Source organism: Rhinolophus sinicus, linkage group LG06 (genome assembly GCF_036562045.2).
Source record: "Rhinolophus sinicus isolate RSC01 linkage group LG06, ASM3656204v1, whole genome shotgun sequence".
Lineage (NCBI taxonomy): Eukaryota > Metazoa > Chordata > Mammalia > Chiroptera > Rhinolophidae > Rhinolophus > Rhinolophus sinicus.
The window spans coordinates 102515380-102530041 of NC_133756.1; the positions used below are offsets into that span (position 1 = coordinate 102515380).

The following is a 14662-nucleotide window of genomic DNA, read 5'->3' on the forward strand; positions in this document are numbered from 1 at the left end:
TTCCCAAGAGAACAATAAACCTGATGCCAGAGAAGACTCAGGAAAGCTTGAAACTATTGCAATTTTTTATTTTTAGGCCCGTTTTTCTATATGGTGAAGTTTAACCAATTCAAAGTCATAGCTTCTAGTCCACCTAACTTTCTGAGTTGAGAAGAAAATCAGTCTCAGAAAATGTCTCTTCTCCCATAAGCTCCCATACTTGACATGTTTCAAAACAGGTGAGCCCAAACCTTCCAACAGAACTCTTTAAAAGGAATTTGAGGCAGGAATTCTTACTACGCCCTGTTGTACTGGCCGGCTCTCAGAAGTAAAGGTAAACAAATCCTTGATCTTCGCGTCACGGTGAAATTCAGGAGAACTCCCGTGATTGCAGTTCTTTCCACCACCCATTGGCTATGGCCTCTATTCACTGTGGCAGTAATGCAGCCTCCTGTACATCACTTCTAACTCCCTCCTGTCCTGCTGCTTGTGGCCACCAGTTCCACACAGGCTGTGGCCAGGTTTTCACAGGTACAGTGGGAAAGCACCTCTTGGGGCCCTGGACGGCTTCCGTCTGGCTTCCTGCCCAGGGCTGCTCTCAGTGCCTGTGGAAGCGTGCCAGAGGGAACTGCCTTTGTGCTAAGCGTGCACAACTAGAAATGTCGGGAGTTAAAGGTTAACTGGAGACAATGGGTGAAGGCTTCCGTTTTGCATCCCCCCAGCCCACAATTTGGAGACTCAGAGGGCCTGGTAGAATGGAATACCCATCCAATTTTCCCTCCTTTCTTATTTCACTCTCCCTTCCCTCCACTTCTGGCCCCTGGGTCTCAGGTCTCAAATTAACCTTGGTCTAGGGCTTTGCTTCCCCTGGACCCCAGGATAGGGGTTTGGAAAGCAAATCCTAGAATAAATTCGAATCTCAGCACCACCATTGCTAACTATCCGACCTTGAACAAGTTAATCTTGTGGTTCCTTCCTTTCCTTATCTGTAAAATGCAGACAACAAGTAATAAGAAAGAAGACATAGCCCTTGCCCTTAAGGGGGATGTGTCAGTAAAAATAGGGTAAGGTAGGTGATATCAGACAACATGGGAAAGAATAAGGTAATAGCTTATAACCTGGGGTCATAAAAGTAGCTATCACTTATCAAGAACCTTCTAAATGTTAAGAACTTTAAATATGGTATTTTTTATTATAATCACCCTGCAAGTGGGTATTACCCCCCATTTTAGGGAGTTAAAAATACAAGCTTAGCAAAATTAAGCGACTTGTCTAAGGTCAAACAAGTGTATGGCTGAACTGTTCCCAGATTTGTCTGACTTGGATACTCATTTGACTCCGCCAAATAAAGAGGAAAGCAGTGCACTTTGGTTTGCTGTTATCAGTGACAGTTTTCAGAACAGGTAATAAACAGGCATCTGTAGAATGTCTAAGATTGGGATTTGCAGACTGAGGAATAAAACATTTATGTAGAGAGGGCAGAGGAAGCAAAAACGCAGTGTGATGTGTAGAACTTACATCAGAAGATGAATTTGGAAAGTGTAGTTTGGTCAGACTGTGCAGGGTCTGAATGCTTAGGCTAAAATATTTGTACTTACTCATTTGGAAACAGAGATGAAAGCCATTTTCAGTGGGTTTTTGACCACTGGGGTGGATGTGTCCCACAGACTGCAACTCCTTGACAACCAGAGCCTGACTAGAATTTCAGGGCCTCCGAGAAACAGGATCCGCAAGGTAACTGTGATGCCTTCTTTGGAAAAGTTTTCTGAATATCTTGAATAATTTCCTGAATACTTTTGCACATTCCCCTCGATAGTGTACACCAGGCTATCACTGATAAAGTGCTATCACTGGTAAAGCATAAGATGCTCGAAGCAAACCACTGACGAACAAGGCCTCACCTTCCCATAGAGTGCACACCGACCCTTCTGAGACCCAGCACCAGTGTGGAGCCTTCAGAACTCCGTGCTTTCTAACTACTCATTACCTAAACATACAAAGCTTAGGTAATGGATGTGGTAGATTGTTTGACTTAATGGCACCAATTAATGTCCTCCCTGAATCCACACCCTTTGGACTGTGACTTTACAACTTCTCTCCTCAAGAGGTAGAATGTGTCTCTCCACTTCCTTGAATTATGGGTTCATCCTGTGACTTGAACTGACCACAGAGTGTGGCAGATGTGGCATCATACACATTGCAGACCTAGGCTTTAAGAGACCTTGCACGCTTCCACTCTCTCGCTTAGAATCCTGGGTAACGTGCTGGAGAACGAACCGCCTGGAGCAAGCGGAATTGCCCCAAGTATTCTGGCCAAGGCCTCAGACATGTGGGGAAGTCCGCCTAAGATCAGTGATGTCATTTAGCCCACCTGCAACTGACTGCTGACTCACTGGGGGGCCTCACCAAGCCCAGTTCAGATCAGCAGAATCACCCAGCCAACCCACAGACTCATGAGCAAAACTCTACATTTATTGTGCACCATTGAGGTATTTTGATTGTATGTTACACAGCATTATTGTGACAGAATGTAAATGCTACAGGTGGCTGGCACTTCATAGAGAATCTGGATTGGGAAATTTCTTCCTTATATCTGTCTATCAAGACTATTGGGAATAGTCTCTGGGATTTTCACTTATGTCTCTATACTTGAGTCAGTGTAGTTGGTAACAGTCATCAGCCCTTTGCTCATCACTGTCCTTAGAATGTTCTTCTTTGTGAGGTGAAATATATCAGATTCCTGTTAAGCTTGTTCTTAGGTTTTCATGCTCAATATTTTGGACCCAAGAAAAAAAGCAAAGCAAACTGTAGAGGACAAGTGGGTACAGAAAGTCCTCATGGAATCGTGAATGGGGGTAGGGTATAAGGAAACGGAACATTTTTCTCCCGGCTTTTCAGTGAGTGTTCCTGCTGTACTTCTATTCCTACCTCAGGCGGCATTTAGGTCAAATGAGCAGTTCTCAACCATGCTGCACCTAGAATCCCCTGAGGACTTTCAAAATACTGGTATCTGAGAGTCTGACGGAATCATCTGAGGCATCCAAGACATTTGGTTTTGAAAAGCTCTCCTGGTGATTCCAATGTCCAGCACATTTTGAGAACCAGTGGGCAAAATTAACAACATCTCCCACTAGATAGATATCTGCTTAACAGTGGGAAGAACGGCAGCCCTGATTTACCACACTGGCCTGCAGGCAGGATGGAGAGAAGACAGCTGGATTAGGCAGATATGAAAAGGAATTCACGGCTGCTTTTAAAATCACACCATATGGCAGAGTCTTAGCAGTGCTGGCAAGGGGAATATGGGAACATACACCCACTTCACATGACCCCCTCGGAAAAGAAGTCAAGTGCCCATGCTTGCTGTGAAGAGAACGCTTTTGCACACTGAAGACATTTTAGATTCCTCTGTATCTACATGCAGTACGCACTTAAAAGTGGTATATAGGTTACATGGTATCTTCTGTAATTACTCTTCTTCTGTGACTTTATGGTAAGAACACTTGTCTGGTATTTCTTGAATGCATAGATCCTGTGTGACATACAACATTCCCATGAAAATCTGACCTAGGGGAATTCTTTGAAAGCTAAATGGACTGTGTTAGATAGATTACAGTCTTAGCCGTGGCTCTCAAAACCTTCTCTCTGTGCATCAAAATCTATAGGGAAGCTTTTTAAAAAATAGACATTCCTGGAAACCACCCAAATTTACTGAATCAGAATGGGAGGTTAGTGAGTCATACAATTTCCCTTTTTACAAGCTCCCCACACAAATTTTTAGGTACTCAGCACCACACCAGTCTCCTTTTGAGAACCACGTATCTTTTGGAAGCAGGTCCCCTTAGACAACATTGTCCACATGACCTTAAATCCACCTTCACTGCCTGCGCCCTCTCTTTGTTCAATATATGACTGGGAAACCAAAGAAGGTTCCCATATTATTAAAGCAGCAAATCAAATGGAGTCCAGAAGAAGCTACATCGAAGATGAATTCCCCACGGGGAATATGAACTCCCCATTATAAACCTCTGTCACAAACTACTCCTGAATTGGGAACTACAAAAATGGACTTCTCAATCAAAGGGCAAAAACACTCTTTATGCTCTTGATATGCATTTTTGAATTGCTGGTTGTGCCAGTTTACATCTCGCCAATGTGCGTGAGAAGTAACTTCCGTGTGGTCACAAGCATTCCAGACATACTGCATCTGCTTCATGATTTTGCCCAGTGCTGGCCTCGGTGAGATGAGAGAGAAATACTCTGGGCCTGGACCAAGGACTCAGTGAGGGGCAAGGCTCAAACAGCCATGGGACTGCTAAGCAAGATGGAAGGACTCTTACCATTTGGTTGAAGCAAAAAGATTCTGTGTGGTTTTCAAGAGAAGTGTGGCTCCCAGCCTGGAGGGGGAATGGCAGCAGCGAGGTCTCTGGCTGCTTGGCCCAGGCTGCGGGATGCTTCTTGCAGAGCCACCCCCTACAAAAGCAATCCCTCTGGGCTGAGACCAGGACTGAAGTCCATGGAGAAGGCTCCCAGATGGGGTACAGGGACTGACTGAGAAGCTAGGAGGTCAACAGGGGTGGGCGAGACTGAGGGCTTCAGAAGATGCTGCACTCTAATGTCAGGCAGTAGGCGAGGTGGTGACAGAGGCAGGTTAGCCCTTATGCCTTTTCCTTCATGTCTCATCATGGTTCCTTCAGTGTCTGGTGCTGTTACGGGCTTTCGAGCTGCTCAGGATCAGGACTGTGCCCGACTTTGCCAAAAGGAATATACCCTCTCTTGTCTCATCATGGTTGCTTCTAACCAACTCCTTCCATGGAGCACCTTCTGTAAGTAGAAGTCTCTCTCCTCAGTTCTGCCTGTGACCCCAGAAGGGTTCAGATGGCAAAGTGCTCTCATCGCCCAAAGTGAAACGATGGCCTGAGTATCCTGGGCACACAATAGAGGTGATCGCAAACCTGTTTGTGAGCCTTACCTCAACCCCAATCCTGGCTAAAAGAGGTGAGGCTGAAAAGGCAGGAAGAGAAGATTTCTTTAGAAAGAACTGTGCTCTCAGTCCCAGCTCCCTTCACAGAGACGACTGAGAAGTTTATACATGTCTTAAGGAGATTGGAGAACCCCAGAAACTGGTGTTCGGCTCTGATCTAGAAGAAAGCACACAGGCTAAGCTGTAGCTCAAGCTGCCCCCTCAGCTCTGGAGGAGGGACAGCAGCAGAAACAACTGCCCTTCTCACATGTGCCATGGCAAGGACATGCACACTCTGTGTAGGCCAAGAGAAGACCTGGAAGGTAACCAGGTTGGCACTAACTTGAAGGGACACTGTCTAAGGGTGGCCTGCCAGCGTGAGGTGCCCCGGCACACAGGCCAGACTCGGGGGTGTCACAGGAGCTCACACAGAGCGTGCATCTTCCTCCTCAGTCTACTGGGGGGTCTGGGCTGTGGCTTTTATTGTAAGAGCAACAGGAACTACAGCAGAGTTTTCAATTGTGTGTGCGGAGGAGGGAGAAGTGATAGTGACATGATCAGATTTGCATTTCAAGAACATTCTTCTGGCTGGAACATGAAGAACAGAGGGGACCAGCATAGCATTGAGAAGGCTCATTAATAAGCCAATCAGGTGAAAGGAACAGGTAGCACGGATTAGCATGGGGACTGCAGAGATGGTGAGAAGTAGATGGGTTTGGAAGGTACGTGAGAGGTAAAAGTGATTGGATGGCACGGAGGGCAAAGAACAGCGGTGTCAGGAAGACTCCGAGGCTCCTGGCTCGCCCATATGGCTGCCTGATGGAGCCATTTACGCAGAGAACACTGGAAAGGGGCCAAGTTCTGAAGAAGAGACCATGTGTCTGCCTTAGTCACTGGGAATTTGGGGTGACTTTAAGACATACAGACAAAGACGTCAAGTAGGCGAATTGAAGCTTTGTACGTGGGTGAGATGGCTGAGGAAAAAGAGTGAGGGATGAAGGTCACCTAAGAGCCAGCTGTATGGGAACCAGCATTTAAGGCCGGGAGGAGGAAGAGGCACCCGAGCCAGGGAAGGAACGGCCAGAAGCACAGACCAAAAAGCCACCTGCCCCACCTGGTCTCAATGCTGGCTACACAACGGGGAATAAAGTAGACGTGTTCCCTGCCTGCATGGGGTTCACTGCCAAGTGGGGGGGGGGGGCATTAAGCAAGAAAGCCGTAACAGAGAACTACAAACTGGAATAAATGTAAAGGGAAAGAGAGAGAGTAAGAGTGACTTATGGGGCAGGGCAGAGTTCTCTGAGGAGTGATATTTCTGCAGAGCTGCTCATCCACATTGGGATGCTAGTGAGGGGCCCCTGTCCCAGGGTAAATGCCCCCCAGGTCCGCGATCCGGGATCTGTGGTCATCTCTTAAACCCCTGACGGTGAAGACACCAGTGCACAGTGAACAGGGAAGTGTTTAAAGAAGGGGAACTCCCTGCTTCCTGCTGTCTGCTTCCCCATTGGAGAACTTCTTCCCTCCCCACCTACTTCTTAGCAGGTGCTGGGGGCCCACGGACTCAGTGCCTTCCACCAGTGAGTGTCTCCCAGACGAAGGGAGAACACCTGCAAAATTAACCCCGGGCACAAAGGCCCAGCCAGCCATGGAAGCGTGGAAGAGAAGTTATCACAGGCCCCGGGCCCCTCGGAAGATGTTTTGGCCCTTGTCCAAGCCCTGGAGACCCACAACCTGGCCTGCACTGACCTCTAAGAGAGCCAAACCCTTGCTCAAAGCAATAACCCAGAGGGTATCTCTCAGGTACTACTCACCCTGCCAAGCAGTCTGCAGAAAAATGCTAACTGGGGTTGCCATGGTGATCTTTGTGCTAAGGACACAAGGGGGGCAGATGGCCATGTCTCTGGGACCTGAGCTGGGGGATCCAGCCCAAGAGTTCCCTGCCCAGGCTACCTGAAATACACCCCAGGTTGAAGATGCATTTATTCACACAATATTTCTGTCTGATTGCGCTATTGGACTCCTTTAGTTCATGTCTTTCAAAGTAAATAGTACGGTATCATATTCACATATAATCCCATTTAACGAGGCAAATGGAAAGCACTGTTTTAAGGCAGCAGCCTTAAACATTGTGAGAAAACACAAAGTCATGGGTTAAGAGCTTAGGCTCTGGAGTCAGACAGACTCAGGTTCAAATTCCAGCTCTGCCAGCTCCTGGTTCCACCCCCACTGGTTCAGTGTTGCTGGGCAAATTGCGTAAGTTCCTTACACCTTCCTTCTTCGTTTTATAGAATGGGGACAATAGAACCTACTTCCCAGGGATGTTGCGAGAATTCAATGAGATGATGCCAGTAAAGGACTTGATAATAACAGTAAAAATAACAATGCCAGTATTTACTGAGCATGCATAGTACATCAGATACAGTAGAGGTGATTTACGCGAATGAATTAATGACCTGTTACATAAAACTCGAGGCCTTTCGCAATGTAGCCTGACCCACCTTTCCAGACTCCTTTTGTGCTTTTACTCCCTCCCTCTGCCAGCTCCAAGTCCTGGGCTGCAGTCACACTGGCCTTTGCTTCCCTTTATAGCCATCACGTCTCTGCGTCCTCTGACCACGCTCCCCCCTGCTTGGGTTCACTGGCTCCACTTTTGTCTACCCAACTCCTACTCATCTTTCAGGCTGCAAATCAGATGTCACCTGCTCTTTGCAGCCTCTCCTGCCACATCTAGGCCGTCAGTTGCACCTCCTCTGTGCGCCCACACACTTCCTCCACACCTTCTGAATGAGATAATAAACAGAAGTGCCAAGCGCTGTGCTTAAGTACTTTTAACGATTTGAACTCATTAAGTCCTCACAAGAGCCACATAATGTAGGTTTTATAATTCACCCTGTTTTAGGATGCAAAACATAAGGCACAGAGAAGCTAAGTAACTTGCCCAATGCCACACAGCCCATAAGCAAGCAGCAGAGCCATTGCACAAACCAGGTCTCCTGTGCTCCTAAGCACTGCACTGCCCTGCTTGTCCTGGGCACAGGGTGCCTAAGTCCACCTCCTCCATCGGGAAGGGAAAGCCAGGGATTCTGTTTCATTTCTGCATACCTAGCTCCTAGTGCAGTACCTGGGACACAGCATATGCAAACTCTCTTCCCCGAACCCAAACACTGAACTAGACTATTTAAGGAAAAACCACTAATCCAGTAAAATTCACCCCTGCGTTCTGGTCTCCTTTTCTTTCTGTTCTTGATTTCCAATTAAGAAACTCTGCTCTGAGTTCTGTCCAAGGAGCATAGTATAGCCTCTTGCAAGGAGTTGATGAATAATAAAGAGCTTCTTCAAGTTTGTTCAATTTTTAAAAAATATTTAAGCCTTTTTTTTTTTTTAATTTTCAAGTATTTTTTAAAAAGTCATTTAAAAAAAATGTTTCAATTTTTTTAAAGCCATTTTCTCCCCATGGAGAAGTTTGGAGCCTAATGATAAAAAAAGAGACATATTATTTGTTAGGACAACTTTTTCCATTGAAAGGCAGGGACTCTATTAAAAAACAGTAATAATAAAATTCGAAAGGCAACGGGGCTTCCAGAACTTTCCTTTCCTGGCTTGCCAGCTCCTGGAGGCAGCATGGAGCGGGAGGAAGTCTTGAAGAAGGAGCTCCATGAAGGCACAGCTGGCATAGAGCAGTCCCAGAGCCGAGCCCAGCTCAGCTAAGCCCTTTGCTTGGCTCATTGCGCCCAGTAGCTCGGAGGCTAGAAATCATGAGAATATTTGAAAAATCTTTGGAGTTAGCAAAACTGAAAGGTTGACTGGCTGGCACTTGTCCCTTTCTTTTTTCAAGTTCAGTATCTAATTCAGGTATTTCCAAGATTCTTGCCCTTTCCCTATCAGCAGTGGGTTACATCTGTGGCCAACTGGTCCTTGGCCCCGAGTCTTCTATGTTCTTTGGGCATTTTCCTCCCTTAGAAACAAAAGGTGGGGCTTTGCCAAGATTAAATGGTATTCCTTTCAAAGCCCTAAGTTTGGCCCAGTTCAACATGCACAAAAAGAGGCCTTTGAAGGTGCTACAGCTAATTTTCCAATAAAGCAAAACTTTTCCGAACTGAGTCAAAAAAGAACCAGTATCTTCCAAATTCAGGTCCTAATCAGCTCTGTAAAAAAGAAAAAAAAATGGATTTTTAAGCCAAAGTTTGAATTATGCTAAAGGCCTCGGATTTGAAAAATGCTTGAAACTGGAATTGGGAGGTAATGGGTGTGGTGAGGAAATGTGGGGGTGGGGGAAGCCCTGGGGTATGGTTTTGCTTCCAGTCTGCAGTTATTGAGTTCATGAGATTGTACATTTTGGGCCCCTTGGTAAGTATGTACTGAGCATGTCTTTATACCAAAACTCAATATGGAATTTGGCGGTATATGACACACAGTTGGTACTCTTGAGTGATTCACCATTTCACCAGGAAGGGAGACTGACAATAAGCAAAGATCTACATATGAAGGACTTGGCACATGGTAGGGGCCTCTTAAAGTCACTTCCTGTCTTCCCCATGGACATAGGGAGAGGAAAATTATGTGACCGCTAGTAATATCTCTGGGCAGAGAGTAGTACTGTGACAATGGAAAGGGAAAGACCCTGGGGACCTGAGTGGCCAGCAGGACTAGCATGGTGGAAGTGATGCTTGAGATGGGCCAGGGGTGAGGTGAGCTGTGATGAGTGAGAATTACCTGGTGGAGGAGAAAGGGGGTGGGAGGGAAGGGCCTGAACCGGAGAATGGTGGGAGTGAAGGGCAGAAAACTCAGTCGGGGCCTCCAATGCCAGGCCGTGGTTTGGCTTAGCCCCAGTTTTACATGCAAAGTCAGACTCTGACAGCCATGGATGTGAGTGTGTGTGTGTTGTTTGCTTTTTGCTTTGATAGGGAATTTAAATCTGATTCTGAATGTCTGGGGTGGGGAGACACGTACTCTTCGATTTTCAATTGAGCTCCAGTCCCCATTCCTCCTATTGATCACCTAATTTATACATTTACGTTCCCTGTCCAGTCCCTGTAGAAATTCGAGTTTGTGGCCCCAGCCTTGTAGGTAACAGGGAAATTGGACATTTTCAGAATGGTGGAAATGGTATTTCAGAACTATTACTCATACATACGTAGCGTTGCCAGATAAAAGATAGATGCCCAGTTAAATTTGAATTTCAGATAAACAAAAAAATTTAATATGTTCCATACAATGCAAATTATTCATCATTTTTCTGAATTTTCAACTTAATTGAACACCCTGTTTTTGTTTTCTCCTCAATCTGGCAACTCTACTCATGTGGCATATATCAAATTAATTGGAGGAAAGACACGATGAGATCAAATGTGGAGGTCCTGCAGTCGCCCCAGAAAGAGCTGGAGAATGCGCTCCTATAATCAGGCAGATGGCTGCATTGGAGGTGAGAGACGTTCTGAAGGAAGAATGGGCAGAACATGCAACCTGGTTAGAGAAGTGGGGCAAAAGCAAGAAAGTAACCCAAGAGTTACAGAAACGCAATTCATGCTATAGCTCTACCACTTAATTAAACAAGATACTCCCTGCCTCAGTTTCCCCATGTGTCATGAGGAGTAAAGAGATCATGGAAATGCTTTACAGGTGCTGAATCCAGTCTGGGGGCCCCACCAGGATGCTGCACCTTTCCTTGGCCTGTGGTGCCACCTGCAGGATCATTTGAGGGACAGTTTGAGGACCCCAGATGACAGCAGAAAAAGAAGGCAACAGCAGCCGGAAATCTTTGGGCTTCACCAGTTGTCAAGAGACTTCGTGAGGTATAACCTCATCACCTCTCTGAAGCTCAGACTGCAATATTTAATTAGCTGAGTGACTTTGGGCAAGTCATTTCTTTGTGCCTATATCCTCAACTCTAAAACAGTACCTGATATCCATAAAATTGGTTTCACAGTGATTATTGATGGGCCATTCATTCAGTTGTGTATCCATGAAGCAAACACCACGTCGAATATAAAGACATGAAAAAAATAAGAAGCTTTCCCAGGGGAAATCACAGTCTTACAGTGGCATCAGTCGATGTATAGAAAACTGTCAGTTTGTTGTGACACTTGCTACAACAGAGGTACGAACATGTGTCACGTGAACTAAGTAGTGACTAACTCTGGTGCAAGCAGAGAAGGCTTCATAGGAGAAGTGACATATGAGCTGGATTTGGGAAAACACATTATAGTTCCGCAGAATATGGAAGAACACACAGGAGTTGTTTACCGTATAGAGAAAAGGAGAAAGGACATTCCAGTGGCAGAGTCATCTTTCATTCCTCTCTTTCTCTTACATCCCACAACTGAACAGGAATCTTTTTAATTCTCCTTTGAAAAACACATCCAAAATCTGACCACTTCTCTCCACCTTCAGCAGTACCCCCTGGCCTGACAGAGCACCCCCTCTCACCTTGATCACTATGGGAGCCTCCATTTTGCTCAGTTATTCTCAACACAGCAATCAGTGTGGTCCTGGGAACAGAAGAAGTCCCTCTGCTGCTCAAAACTCATAAATGGTTTCCCATTTCTTTAACTTTAAAGCCAAATCTGTAAAATGTCTGACTATAAGCTTGGCAAGGGTCATTTATTGGCACATCGTAGGCACTCTATAAATATGTACTGAATGGATAAAATGACTATACAAGAGTTTAGTTGTATAGTGGTAACTGCAATTAGCAAGATGTACTGCAATAAGAGGAAACACACAGAGAGCCAGAATTCCAGCTGGAGCTTAACAGCTCTAAGTCCAGAACTTGTTCCACTAAGACAGTGGTCAACGGAGTGCCTGGCACAGAGTAGGTGCTTCCACATGCTAAGTGAACTGGAATCTGAGGTGATTTCAGAAAACCGGAAAAGCCTTCCCTCACCCAGTGCACTTTATCTCTCTCTCTCTCTCTCTCTCTCTCTCTCTCTCTCTCTCTCTCTCTCCCCCTCAACATGCTTCTATGCACACACACACACACACCCTGCCTTCCCTGGCCTGTTTTCCTTGGGTTGGAGACTTTGTGGTTCCTTAACATGTAAACAGTTTTCAAGAGGAAGAATAAAAAGTCACCTGAACATAGCTAGTTCAAACTGGCTCTGCTAGAGACAAGATGTGCAGGGACCCTCTCCCCTGAGCCTTAAGCCAGGTGAGGGAGAGGCCATATCCACTGGAGGACGCCTGATGCCTGAGAGGAGGAGAAAAGAGCACAGCATTGGAAGGAAACTGCTGCAAACTGGGAAGATACCGGTTCCATCTCACCGATTAGGTTGTTAAGAGACAGGCCAAGGGTACTCGAGAACTTGGAATAAGGTTGCCCTCTGCCGGTGAACCTACGAAATCCAAGGAGTGAAAGAGTGAACATGCCCGGTTAAATCGTAACCCGACTGCACGTATTAACACATCTCAGATGCGAGCATCACAAATAAAGGTGACACAGGCCTAGGTAAGGTTGGCCCAATGGGCTCACAGAAGTATCTGGTCACATTGGGACGGGTCAGTCGATTGTCTGAGCCTGACGCCACCCTACCTTTGATTCATCTAACTTTCCTCCTCTGAGTACACCGCCTTCCAGCAACTTCGCCTGCTCGGACCTCCGAGCTTGCCTCCAGGGAAGAGACGCCTTGCACGGGCGGATTCACAGGTGTGGATCCCCGGCAGCTCCTTCTCGGTGTAAATTAATAAGTGACCCTGGGCGGGGTTATCACCGCCCAGCCCTTCCCAGTCGGGCCACTGGGGGGGGTGAGGCCGGCGGGGGTCGCAGGCACCCACCGCGCGCCGCCCGGAGCGGGGCACGAGAGGGCGAGCCAGGCGGGGACCCGGAGCCGAGCGCCGGCCTCACGCCAGGCAGCGGCCCTTCCTGGGCTGGGGTCGGGCCCCACCGAAGTCTCCATGTCCAGCGAGGCGCAGAGAATAAAGCACAACCGGGTATACGAGAGTGCATTTTGCGGGGAGGGATGTGAGGCTTCCCTCTGACTCTCCAAGGCTCTCAGCCCGAGAAGGGGACGACCCTGCGCAGGGAGGAAGGACGCAAGGTCCCGCCAGCGAGAAGGAGCCCTGGCTGTCCCGCGGGGCTTAGTCTACATTGGGCTCAGCCTCCGCGCAGCGGCGAGTGTCACCAAAGATGCAGGGAGAGGGTAGGGGGTGGGAGCCCCGCGGTCTGCCTCGGCCCACTGTCCCCGCAGGGCGGGCCACCTGGAGGCCAACGCGGCCCACTGAGATCAAAGTGAAGAAAGATTTTTATCAAACCCCGATCCCGAGCCCTGCGAAGGGACGCCCAGGCGTCAGCAGACGACACCCAAACAGAGGCCTCCGCCACCTGCCACCCTTCTCCAAGCGGGGAGTCTCCCCACCACCGCCCTCGTGGGACTTGGGAGCCTCAAAGGAGGAGCGGTTTCCTTGGAGATGGGCACGACATACAGAATTCTTTTTCTGCAATCTTAGCTGCAGGATCTTCAGCTTTCGGGACAGAGCCCCTCACGGGAGCGGGGTAAGGGGGGGTCAACTTTATCCTGGCTTCGGGCCTGCGCATCAGCCTCCTTTCTGCGCGGGAGGAATCAGGCAGAGCAGGGCTCAGAAAGGTCCGCAGTCGCCGAGAGGAAGGGGCCGTACTGTCACCTGGCCGTCTCCTGGGGACCTAGGAATTCGGTGCAGTCACACCACAGACGAGACAGCCTCCATCCAGCCCAAGAAAAGGAGCGGCTTTCTTCCATACCTGCCCCAGGGAGAAACAAACGGTCTCTGGCATTTTCTTGCATTGCTATTGCTGGAGATTGGCCGTGGTGGGCCGGAATGGAGGCGTTGCCCTCAGAGGGAGCAAACCTGCGCTCGGCCAAGGGCGCGCGGTCAGCGCCAGATCCAGCCAGCCCTCCCGGGAACAATGCCCGTTTGTCCCCGCCCTCCTGGCCTGGTGCTGCCCCTCCAAGCTCAGGGCTTCCTCCCGGTAGAGGATTCCAAAGACTCATCTTAGAGGTCTCTGCCCTGGAAGGAAACCAAGCAGCCTTCCTTATCACTCAGAGGGAATGCAAGGGAGGAGAACTTTTCCTGTGCTCTGAGTATGTGCCGGCACTTGAACCCTCCCTGACAGTCTCGTCCAGAGGAATTATTTATTACCCGCAGTTAGGCTATGTAGCTGGTGCAAGATCCCATGATTGGTAAATGGCAGAGGGCCATCTCAAACCCAGCGCTGTACACACACACACACACACACACACACACACACACACACACACACACACATTCTTTCCATCATCCAGGGTTGAGGATTAATAACATTTTGACACTCCCCTTTCCACATCCACACTATCCAAAACTGTGGCTGGCATTTGTTTTACTCCAGTTCTTCACCAATCTCCCCCTTTACCTGCCCCATTTCCTTGGTTGCTTGGCAGCGCTTAGGGCCACATTATGACTGTTTTGGCGACTCTGCCTCATATGGCCCCTGGCTTATCATTTGGTTCTGACATGACAGTGCCTTCTACTCGGGTGTACCTCCAGAATGCCCCGTCCCCCGCCACCACCACCAGGCTGGGCTCTAGCTTGTCAGCCCTCCCTCAATGCTCTGGCCAGTCTTTCAGTGCACTGCTGGGACCTGGGAGGACCTGGGCCCTCCTATCCGCTCAGCAGAAAGGCAGAGCCTCAGGGATGCTGTGGGAAATGGTTATGCCCCCTCCCCTTGAGGAACTATTGGCAGCATCCACAGATGTTCACACAGGCTAGAGC

General features: G+C 48.2%; 1 long non-coding RNA gene across 1 annotated transcript; it reads right to left on the reverse strand.

The window, feature by feature from the left end:
* Nucleotides 1-5365: 5365 nt before the first annotated feature.
* LOC141572202 (uncharacterized) lies at nt 5366-13738 on the reverse strand. Its single transcript, XR_012497429.1, has 3 exons — nt 13656-13738; nt 12471-13577; nt 5366-9087 (listed from the first exon to the last, which is right to left on the reverse strand). It is a non-coding gene; the product is annotated as an uncharacterized LOC141572202 (long non-coding RNA).
* Between the last annotated feature and the right edge of the window lie 924 nt (nt 13739-14662).